The sequence below is a fragment of the Octopus bimaculoides genome, chromosome 5, assembly GCF_046866305.1.
Source record: "Octopus bimaculoides isolate indiv1 chromosome 5, ASM4686630v1, whole genome shotgun sequence".
Taxonomy (NCBI): Eukaryota; Metazoa; Mollusca; class Cephalopoda; order Octopoda; family Octopodidae; genus Octopus; species Octopus bimaculoides.
The window spans coordinates 2419738-2432237 of record NC_142932.1 but is presented as its reverse complement, the minus strand read 5'-3'; the positions used below and the strand labels follow the sequence as shown (position 1 = coordinate 2432237).

Below are 12500 nucleotides of genomic sequence, written 5' to 3'. Positions count from 1 at the left end.
TATATATATATATATATATATATATATATATATATATATATATATATAAAGATAGATATATAGATAGATAGATAGATAGATAGATAGATAAAATAAAGATGACAGACAAGAATCAGATGGACAAGAAATACAAAAGAAAGTATGAATGAAAGATCATCAGTTATACAAACAGGACGAACCAAAAGGGGAGACAAAGTGGGAGACGGAAGGAGAGAGAGGGAGGGAGAGAGAGAGGGGGAGAGGGAAAGAGAGAGAGGGAGAGGGAGAGAGGCAAACATAATTAGAGAGTAAACAGAAGAGAGAGATAGAGAAGAGGGAGAAAAAATAGCGGGACAGAAGAGAGAGAAAACGGGAATGAGAAACCAAGAATTGGGCACACATAAAAGCAGAAAGTTAAATAGAGAAAAAAGAAAAGAAAAGAAAAGAAAACTCCGGCAAAATACAAAATAGAAGAAACCATTCCTCCCTTCCCCTACAATACCTTATACCTCTCCCTCCTAAAAAAATGGAAAATACCTTTTCCCTTCCCCCCCACCCCACCAGAACTAGCAGACAATGTCCTCGAGCTAAACAGACCTCGTACACATATATACATGCATACATACATGTAAACATATATGTGCGTGTATACGCGCGCACAGACACACAGGCAAACACTCTCACACACACACACACACACACACACACACACACACACACACATACATACACAAATACGCACGCACACACATGCATACATATACACATTCACACATAATAGATGGTGACAATGACTAATAAAAGATATACGAAACCGTAAAAGATTGTTACAACATGGAAAGTCAACAAATATGACAAGAATATTCTTTGGTGTCATTGGTCTGTTTGTTTACATTGCAAATACAAGATTCGTTATCAATTTATAAAAATGGAACACCAAAGGTTTCGAAAAAGTCCATTTTATTTTTTTCAGTTTTTGTTGTTATCGCCTTTAATGGCTTTATTTTTGTTGCTGTTGTTTTTTAACTTGAGATCAGTCTTCGTTGGGAAGACCTATTATCAAAGATATTTCAACTGTGACCAAATAGATTTTGTTTGTGTGTGTGTGTGTGTTGTGTGTGCGTGTGTAGTGTCCTTGAGTAAGACACTGTGTTTCATGCTGCTCCCGCTGTTTACTGATTTGAAAATGAGCACCAGCTGAGTGGCTGGTGTATACCATCTTTCAACTGATCAGTTCTATTGGATAATGGCCATGAGGCTCGAGAGGGTATCTTTACCTGCTCGCGACTACATAGAAAAATGAGTGACGCCTAGAAAAACGAACGAAAGCCGAATGTACATGACAGCAAGTCATACCCGCTTGTGTGCGTCGCTATGGTTTGGTTATATATGTGTGTGTGTGTGTGTGTGTGTGTGTGTGTGTGTGTGTGTGTGTGTGTGCGTGTGTGTGTGTGCGTGTGTGTGCGTGTGTGTGTGTGTGTTTGTGTGTGTGTGTGTGTGTGTGTTTGTGTGTGTTTGTGTGTTTGTGTGTGTGTGTGTGTTTATTATATAACAGTTGACGATTTTCCACGAGGTTTGCCCCAGGCTGGGCTGTTCTCTGCTATCGAAACTCGAGTAGATCGTCAACTTTTGATATAATAAACATTTCTGTGTACTGTATCCAACGTATTGAATTCTATATCAGAAAACTGTTTGCACTGCATAAGATATAACATACTTTACAACTTCCACATTACAATATCTCGTATCTTTCTATCAATGTGTGCGAGTATGTGAGCATGCATTTACACATACACACACTACACTGGGAAGTGCATCCTTCATATTTTTTCTGTCAACTTAACCGACTGTGTCGCTCTGGCACATAACCAGAAAAATGTAAGAGGGATGAATGCTATCGGTCTTACTGATTTTGGGGAGTTTTTGACAATCGCTTCTCTATTTCTGTCAGGGAGTGTGAGTCAGTCTATTAAAGCCACTGACGTATTTGACCCGTACTTATTCTTCCAGCATTGGAAGATGGGGAATTGCAATGTCAATCTTCGTGGAATACGAACTTGGGACGTAATGCGGCGTATCTGGACACTTCAATGCATTCTGCTATCCAGTGCACTAAAAACGATTTCAAATTTTGGCTCAAGGCCAGCAATTTTAGAAGAAGGAAGTTAGTCGACTACATTGGCCACAGTACTTAAATAGAACTTTATTTTATCGGCCCCCAAAAGGATGAAAGGCAAAGTTGACTTCGGTGGAATTTGAACTCTGAACGTTTCGACTGGGTAGAAATGCTACGGGCTTCTTTCAGTTTCCGTCTACCAGAACCACTCATAAGGCTTTGATCGGCCCGAGGCTATAGTAGAAGACATTTCGTTAAGATGCTACGAAGAGGGACTGAACCCGGAACCATGTAGTTGGGAAGCAAACTTCTTACACATACCCCTATCTATCTATCTATCTATCTATCTATCTATCTATCTATCTATCCGACGGGCTTCTTTCAGTTCCCGTCTACCAAATCCACTCACAAGGCGCTGCCGGCCCGAAGCTATCGTAGAAGACACAGCCCCGCTTGCACCTTAAAATAATAACACTGTTTTCAATATTTGAATATTTGATACTGTAATAATTTCCAACATAGATACGAGGTCAGGAATATGCGCGCGCGTGCGCACGTGCACGTGTTAGTCAATGAAATTTACTCTAGTGCATGACTAATACTTTATTTTCAACACAAAATTGACATCACCGGTATTTGAATTAAAAGCTTAAAAAGCGATGTTGGGGGAGACAAATACACACACACACACACACACACACACACACACACACACACACACACACACACACATATATATATATACATATATATATATATATATATATATATATATATATATATATATATATATATATATATACGACGAGCTTCTGTCAGTTTCCGTCTACGAAATCCACTCAGAAGGCTTTGGTCGGCCTAAGGCTATAGTAGAAGACACTTGTCCAAGCACTGAACCCGGAACCATGTGGTTGGTATAAGCAAGCTACTTACCACACAACCATTCCTATTGTTTTTCGAGAGCGTGTAGCGTGTATATGTGTGTGTTGGCATTATATAAACACACACACACACGTTCTGAGTTCAAATTCCGCCGCGGTCGACTTTGCCTTTCATCCTTTCGGGGTCAATATATAATCGACTTAATCCGTTTGTCTGTCCTTGTTTGTCCCCTCTGTGTGTAGCCCCTTGTGGGTAGTAAAGAAATAACACACAAATAAAACAACACACACACACACACACACATACGCGCACACACATGCACACACATGTACATACATATTCACAAATACATATACATGTGTATTCGAGTTTGCTGTCATCGTTTTGAGGGCGGTTGGCGGTGATGCTGACAATGATGATGGTGGCGGTGACATTGGTGGTGATTGGGATGACACCGGCCATAGCGATGGCTGTAGTGATAGTAGTGGTGACGACAATGGTGATGGCGGTGATGAAGATGGTAGTGACAGCGGGGATGCTGGTGGTGGTGATGGTGGTGATGGTGGTGGTGGTGATGGTGGTGGTGGTGATGGTGATGGTGGTGATGGTGGTGGTGGTGATGGTGGTGGTGATGGTGGTGGTGATGTTAAGAGTTGTAGTTGCTATATTACAACTACATGTTCTATGATAATTATAATAAAATGCGGATCTTTTTGGTTTGACGGGCAACACTTGTTTTCTTAACGAAACACTTTCAAACTTGGGACACTGGTAGAATGTGTCATATAAAACATCTTTTTCTCTTAGCCTTCTTAACAAAAATTACTTCTTAATAAGTTATTTCATGTTAAAGTTGTCGTATTTCTGTAATTTCAACCAATCACTGACGTCTATTCAGCTGAATACAGTTACTGCTCTTTTTATAAACAATAATTTTTACCGGTGTTAAGAGTGTTATTCCCTGTTTAATTATATCATTATTCCCTAGTAAGGGTTTAGGGTTTTAGGGTTAGGGTTCGGGTTTTAGGGTTAGGGTTATGGTTATGGTTATGAGTTATAGGGTTTTAGGGTTAGGGTTAAGGTTATGGCAAAAATAATCATAACACTAACAGTAATCCTAAAACTAACCCTAACTCTAAAATCCCAACCCTATCCCTAAAACCCTAAAGCTAAAACGCACGAATGATGTCATAAATAACAGTGACAAACGAAATATTTTCCGCTGATAGTTGTTGTTGACAACGGATAGTTTTTGTTGACAAACAACGGCACTAATTTTATTCAAGGGAAAAGATCCCCTGACACCGTTGTTTACATTCCACGGCGTAATTGTTTTCACCTAAATAGACGTCAGTGATTGATTGAAATTACCGAAATACGACAATTTTTTACATGAAATAACTTCGAAAAGAAAATTTTTTATCTGTTCTATAACACAAAATATACAAGTATTCGAAGTTTGAAAGTGTTTCGGTACCAAAAACACTACATAAAAAAATGTTGCCCGTCAAGCCAAAAAGATCCTAGAATGCTAACGTATGTTTTGTGGGTTTCAGCATTAGTCTATGTGTGTATGTGTATATGTGTGTGTATGTGAGTTTTTATGTGCATGTGTATGTGCATGTGCATGCGTGTGTGTGTGTGTGTATGTGTGTGTATGCGTATGTATGTGTGTATGTGTATATATATATATATGTGTGAATATGTATGTGTGTATGTGTGTGTGTGTATGTGTATATGTGTATGTATGTGTAAATCTGTGTATGTGTATACGTGTATGTATGCGTGTATGTATATATGTGTGTCTATGTGTTTGTGTATGTATGTGTGTACGAATGAGTGAGAGAGAGAGATGGAGAAAAAGAGAGAGAGAGAGAGAGAGAGAGAGAGGGAAGGGGGAGAAAGGCGTGGTGGAGACGAACATGACGCTAACTTGAGAGAAAGCGTAGTGTTAAGAGATGAGGTGACAAGAAGGAGGAGGAGGAGGAAGAGGAAGAAGAAGAAGAAGAAGAAGAAGAAGAGGAGGAGGAGGAGGAGGAGGAGGAGGAGGAGGAGGAGGAGGAGGAGGAGACGTGAGAAGAAGAGTGGCAAATGAAGATAAATTAAGATATCCTTCGGAAGGAAAAAACAGTGTGAGAGTGAGGGTTCGTAGAAGAAAGTTGAGAAGTTGTGTGTGTGTGTGTGTGTGTGTGTGTGTATGTGTGTGTGGGTGTATGAGTGTGTGTGAGAATGAGTGTGTGTTAGTCTGTGCTTGTGTGTGTGTGTGGGTGTATGAGTGTGTGTGAGAATGAGTGTGTGTTAGTCTGTGCTTGTGTGTGTGTGTGTGCGTGTGTGTGTGCGTCTGTATGTTTACGTGTGTCTGTGTGTGCCTGTGGCGGGCTGGTGGTGAAATTGCGAGACGGAGTAGAAGTAGTTGAATAGAAAAGGAAAAAAAAAAAAACAAAAAAACAAAGGAGGCATAAATGAAGATAAATAAATGAAGACAAGACAATATAAAGAAAAAAAAACACGAGAGATTGAACATGATCGAATCCAACGTGTTATACGAAAATCCCTTATTAAGGATATGTATGTTTGTGTGTGTGTGTATAAGTGTATGTATATATAATATACATATATATACACATCCACGCACATATGGACACTTGCATATATATGTATATATATACATGCACATATACATTCCTATGTGTTTGTGTATATATATATATATATATATATATATATATATATAAACAAATAATAAATGAGTATATGCATATATACGTACAGGTATGTGCATACCTACGTCTACCTGTATATATAGGTGCATATTTGGGTACAGGACATTGCAAACAAAACGTAGACAAGAAAATAATAATAACCAGGGTACAAAAAACACACAAGCCACATAGAGAACATTTTCCTTCATCAGCTACCCCCGTTTTAACACCGGCGTGGGGTGTGTGAGATCGATCGATAGATAGATAGATAAAGAGATAAAGAGAGAGAGAGAGAGAGAGAGAAAGAGAGAGAGAGAGAGAGAGAAAGAAAGAGAGAGAGAGAGAGAGAGAGAGAGAGTGAGAGAGAGAGAGAGATATATATAGAGAGAGAAGTTAGGAAGAGCCTTTTTTAGAATATGTCGTGTGAAAAGACTGGCCAGCCAGACATAAAAAAGACTAGACAAGGTGGGTTATAAAAGTAATAGATTTAAAGAGAGATCGATAGATAAATTGCTAAGCAGTTAAGTAGGCAGACAGACAGAAATATAGGTCTGCCAACAGACAGAGACCAATATACAACTGACCACGTATGAATGAACACCTTAGTAGGGTGAGAGACCGGTTAAAAACAGTGATAGGTAGACAGACGGACAAACAGACAAACAGACAGACTGATAGATGGACGGACGGACAAACAGACAAACAGACAGACAAATAGATGGATAGATAGACAGGTTGATAAACTGATAAATAGATAGATAGATAGATAGATAGATAGATAGATAGATAGATAGATAGATAGGTATACTGACAGATAGATAAGTGTAAGCATGAAGGTAAGCGGATAGGTTGATAGATCGGTAGATAGATATGCAAGTACGTAAGATAAGGAAATCGCAAGACAGGTCGATATGCAAGCAAGTTAACTAGGTGGGAAGGAGATGGATCAGTGGTGTTCAACCGAGGTTCATACGGCCCTTCAGGATCCTCGTGGCCCCTCAGGGTCTATATAATATTTTGGGGGATCAACACAACAAAATAATAAATTGAGGATCCACAACAGTATTTTAAGGCCCCTGAATAAATTTTGCTTTAGATGTATGTATTGGCGTGTATTGCAAGAAACAGTTTGGTTTCTTTCTCTCACGGTTTACTCAGTTCAACCTGCACAAGTGAATGTGTGAAAAACAAAATAGGAATTTTGAAATAAATTTCTATAAAACTAGTTTTTAAACATCGAATGGCTATGGGGTCCACCGGAATAAAATAGTAATCAAAGAGGTCCATAGATAAAAAATGGTTGAGAACCCCTGAGATGAATTGTCAGACAGACAGAATGTATTGGGTTGATGATTATAGTCGATGGAATTTCTTTAGAATTGTGGGTCTGAAATTGGAAAATACCAGAATATTAACGGGATATTTGGGACACCTGCTTCTTTATTGAAGAGAAGACAAAATAGAGTTTGCCTCCTTATAATTCTGATTTTTTTTTTCTCCACGATGATGTTACATGTTTTAAAAAACTGGCAATCATCTTTTATTTTTATCTTTTACTTGCTTCAGTCACTTGACAACGGCCATGCTGGAACACCGCCATAAACAATTTTTAGTTGAATGAATCGACCCCAGTACTTTTTTCATCGGAGTCTATTGCCGAACCGCTAGGTAACGAGGACGTAAACACATCAACACCGGTTGTCAAGCGGTAATGGGGGACAAACACACACAAACATACCACACACACACACACACACACACACACACACACATACATACATTCTACGGGTCTCTTTCTGTTTCCGTCTACTAAATCCATTCACAAGGCTTTGGTCAGCCCGAGGCTACGTAGAGGGAGTGAACCTGAAACCATGTGGTTGGGAAGCAAGCTTCTTGCCACACAGCCACGCCTGAGCCTATTTTAATTCTTATTAAGCCAGGCAAATGTGTTGTCTCCTTTCAAATCTTCACAGGCCTTGGAGTGGGGTGGTTGTGGCTGTTCCTACCCCTCTATGTGACACACTATATAAATCGATCCCAGATGAATCAAATGTGATACAGATGGTATTGAACTGAAAATGCAGACTTCGAGAACTACACATCACAACAACCTCAATGTTTGATAAAACGCTTCTCAAATTAACACTTGACTGTAAAGTCCACAGAAAATAAAATAATAATAATAATAATAATAATAATAATAATAATAATAATAATAATAATAATAATAACAATCCTTTCTACTAAAGGCAAAAGACCTGAAATTTGCGGAGAGGGGACTAGTCAATTATATCGACCTCAGTATTCCACTGCTACATAATTTATCGACTCGGAGGGATGAAAGGCAAAGTCGACCTCGGCGGACTTTGAACTCAGAACGTAGCGACAGACAAAATACCGGTGTTTCACCCGGCGTGCTAACGATTCCAATAATCTTTGTCATAAATGTCACAAAGACGACACAAATGCAAATGGCTTAAATTCAATGCTGTATAATAGACATTGTACAATAAGTCAAAATACATAAAATGATGCTGTACGTATTCGTGTATGTGGAATGTAGCACCACGTGTTAATATATGCAATGAAATCAAGAACGGGCGCTACCGTTTATGAGATCAAGTCCTGTCGACTGAATAGAATATGCTTTGTTGAGGAGGTCAAATAAGACAGAAGCATGTCTGATATTTTCACCACTTGGCTTTTAAAAGCAATATTCAATATTCATTGCAATCTGCATTTTTTTTAGTATCGTTCCAAATTTTCGATCAGCTGACCTTAATGAAGTTATCTTTCTTGCATGTTTTCTTTTATTAACAGAAGAACTCATAGAAAGGTATTTTGGTTATTAATGGCTTAGATAATCTTAGCTGATCAAATAGTTTTAATTCACCGTATAACATTGCCGTATACACACATATATGGATACATGCGCGCGCACACACACACATACACACAGATGCTCGCACACATACACACACATACACGTATACACGCACATATATTTTTTCATACATAGATTCACACGTGTGTGCGTGTGAGTGTATGTTTGTATTCATGCATGAACTTCCGTTTATATTCTAAAAACAAACAAACTGCAAATGCATTAACAACCCTATAATGACCCCAAAAGTTAAGGGTAACTCACTCTGGGAAGATTAGGGCTCACGAAAACCACAGCCACATTATGCTTCAGGCATGCTGCCTTCTAACCCCACTCAGCAAACGCTATATTAACTCTTTGACTGTTCATAGAATTTTTGATAAGGTTGTCCTAAGCGTCTATGTTGTTTTCAGAATTTTAGTTTTACACTTTTTCAGTAATATATAGCTTTCCTTTCGCGATTTCCATGCAATAAATTGGTTATACCTCTACAATACACAAAATAAAAGAATTTTTTTAGTGGCTGTATGGTAAGAAGCTTGCTTCCCAACCACATGGTTCCGGGTTCAGTCCCACTGCGTAGAACCTTGGGCAAGTGTCTTCTACTATAGCCTCGGGCCGACCAAAACCTTGTGAGTGGATTTGGTAGACGGAAACTAAAAGAAGCCCGACGTATATATATATATATTTATATATGTATATATTTGTGAGTCCTCCTACCATCGCTTGACGACCGATGTTGGTGTGTTTACGTCCTCGTAACTTAGCGGTTCGGCAAAAGAGACCGATAAAATAATTACTAGGCTTACAAAGAATAAGTCCTGGGGTCGATTTGCTCGACTAAAGGCGGTGCTCCAGCATGGCCGAAGTCAAATGACTGAAGCAAGTAAAAGAATAAAAGAATAAAAGAATACAAATCCTGATAGTATTTAATTATAAAAAATAGAATAGGATTTTCTAAACTTTGAATGGCTATGGTGGTCCTCCTGAGTAAAAGAATAATCAAAGGCGACCCTAGGCAAAAAGTGGTCGAGAACCACTGCTTTAGTGGTTAAAAAAGTTGAAAATGTGTATGTTTATGTATGGAGGACGCCAGTAAAAACATGTCCTGTATGTTATATGTGATACACTGTACAAAGAAAGGATTAAAGGGTTGATTATTTTAAACAAACCGAGTTTACCGCTCACATCCACTTTAATGACCACAGACCAAATAAAGAAACTGTATGCAGTCACTGAATTAGCTAGAAATATAGTCTGAATATTAACTGAAATCACACCTAATCGTCTTTATAAAATATAAGGACGTGTTTGGATAATGGGCGGAGTTTTGGAATAGTAGTCCCTCGATGAAAAGGAAAAGAACAGTTTGCTTTCATTCAATTTCCAGCATTCCTGTGATTCATACAACAAAAATTACGATTCTGAAAAGGAACTGAGGGGAGGAATTTGGCCGATCGTACTTGACTGGTATTTGATCGACTTTCGGAAAGGTGAAGTTGACCGTGGTGGGATCTGAACTTCAAATATAAATAACTGGAAGAAATACTTCAAGGTATTTTGTCCAACACTTTAATGGTTCTTCCAACCGACTGCCCTTAATCAAAATTTTTTTCTAATTTGAACTCAGAGCCTAAAAATTAGCGAAATTCCGCTAAGTATTTTGACCGGTTCGAAAGGATTCTGCCTGTTCACCCCAAGGCCTGGAAATTGCTTTGAGATGTGTAGTGGGAAGAGTGGATGGGAATCGGCTCTGGCGATCTCTGTACTTGAAAAAGGTTCTTCATTTCATGATTCACGAAGGTTTTGAAACGCAAAGTTGATCTCCGCGGGATTTGAACTCAAAACACTAAGAACCGTACAGCAAAGCATTTTGTTTGATTCACTAACGATAAACAAGAGCCACCACGTTTATAAATCACAAAAACGGTGCAAGTTTTACAACGCATATGAAAAAAAAAAACAATAACAACAACAACAACCAAAACAAGTATGGAAACAACATAAAAGACAAAAATTGCCCTTAAAGGGAGATCCATTTAGGGAGGTGGTTCCTTTATGTAACAAGTACCAAATTCCACCTAAAATATAAATCAATTTCTTTTAGCCTTTTCTTTTCTTTAGATGAAAACATTTTCTAATAGAGACACAAGGCCTGAAATTGTTGGGGTGAGAACAATTGATTACATCGACTGGTATTTATTTTATCGACCCCGAAAGGATGAATGGCAAACAATCTATATCGGCGGAATTTGAACTCAGAAACTAAAATCAGGCGAAACGCCGCTAAGCATTTTGACCGGCGCTGAAACGATTCTGCATGTTCGCCCCTTTCATTATTATTTTTTTTAATGCAAAAATAAAATAGAGTTTGCATTGATATATATATATATATATATATATATACACACACACATATATATATATATATATATATATATATATATATATAAACTAGCACTCTGTTGGTTACGAGGACGTGGATTCCTGTTGATCCCATCAATGGAACAGCCTGCTCGTGAAATTAACGGGGTGAAATTAACGGGTACTCTTAACGTAGTTCTCAGGGAGATTCAGCGTGACACAAAATGTGACAGGGCCGGCCCTTTGAAATACAGGTACAACTCATTTTTACCAGCTTAGTGAACTGGAACAACGTGAAAAAAAGTGTTTTGCTCGAGGCCACAATGCGTCGCCGGGAATTGAACTCACGATCGTGAGCCGAATAACCTTAGCCCCTAAGCCACGAGCCTTCACGACACACACACACACACACACATACATACATATATATATATATATATATATATATATATATGTATATATGTATATATATGTATATATATAGAGGCATAACTACAGAGTTGTACCGCCTATATATATATATATATATATATATATATATATGTATATATGTATGTCTGTGTGTCTGTGTTTGTCCCCCCAACAGCGCTTGACAACCGATGCTGGTGTGTTTACGTCCCCGTAACTTAGCGGTTCGGCAAAAAAACCGATAGAAGAAGTACTAGGCTTACAAAGAATAAAAGTCTTGGGGTCGATTTGCTCGACTAAAGGCGGTGCTCCTGCATGGCCACAGTCAAATGACTGAAACAAGTAAAAGAGTATTTATCTATCTATCTATCTATCTACTGAGGGAGGGGAGGGGGGAGGGGCCGAAATTTCAAAATGCCGATTTTTGCAATTTTCCAGAATCTCCGTATCCGAAAACGGGTTTTTTTGGGGGGAAAAAAAAAACAAGGGAGAAAATGGGGCGGGGAGGGTAGAAAGTCTTTCTAAAAAAAGTCCCATTATATTTTTATTATTAAATATTATTAGGAATTGCTAATAATAAAAATTGCTAAAATATTTTGTGTGTGCTGTATCAGCTATTTATTGGACATAAATTTTGACAGTAAAATCTTATGTGGACTCCCTCCCCACCTATCCCTCGAGGGTCATGGTGAACCTGGTTGAGAACCATTGAAGTATTGAACATGGCAATTCACCAGCCTCTCCCACCTTTCATTCTTCACTGCCTCTCCCGGGCAGCCTCTTTCACCACTTTAAAAGACGCTGACCTAGGTGAGAGTCAAAGTGTCCCACAAACCGTTAATTATCTTACCTATGGAGAGCGATCGTGTCCGGCCTGTAAGGCGGTCGGATTGAGAGAAAAGAACACAAACAGAGAACCACAACAAAACAAGTTTACAAAATGGAATGTAAAAAAATAATGATGTGAGCGTGTTAGCATGATGCTGGGAAAGCTAAAGAAAAAATAAAACAAAATACTCAAGAGGCGGGAAGGAGAAGGAGAGAGAGAGAGAGAGAGAGAGAGAGAGAGAGATGAAACAAACAAACGAAAAGAGAAAACACTATATATATAAAATATATAAAGATAAGAAAGATTTGCGTGCAGGAATGGAAGCCTTGTTATTGT

At 38.5% G+C, this 12500-nt stretch overlaps 1 protein-coding gene across 1 annotated transcript in view; it reads right to left on the bottom strand.

Moving 5' to 3' along the window:
• Positions 1–12500, bottom strand: part of LOC106879580 (protein rolling stone) — a 54331-nt gene that overhangs the window by 40355 nt on the left and 1476 nt on the right. The gene's annotated exons all lie outside the window — the stretch shown is intronic.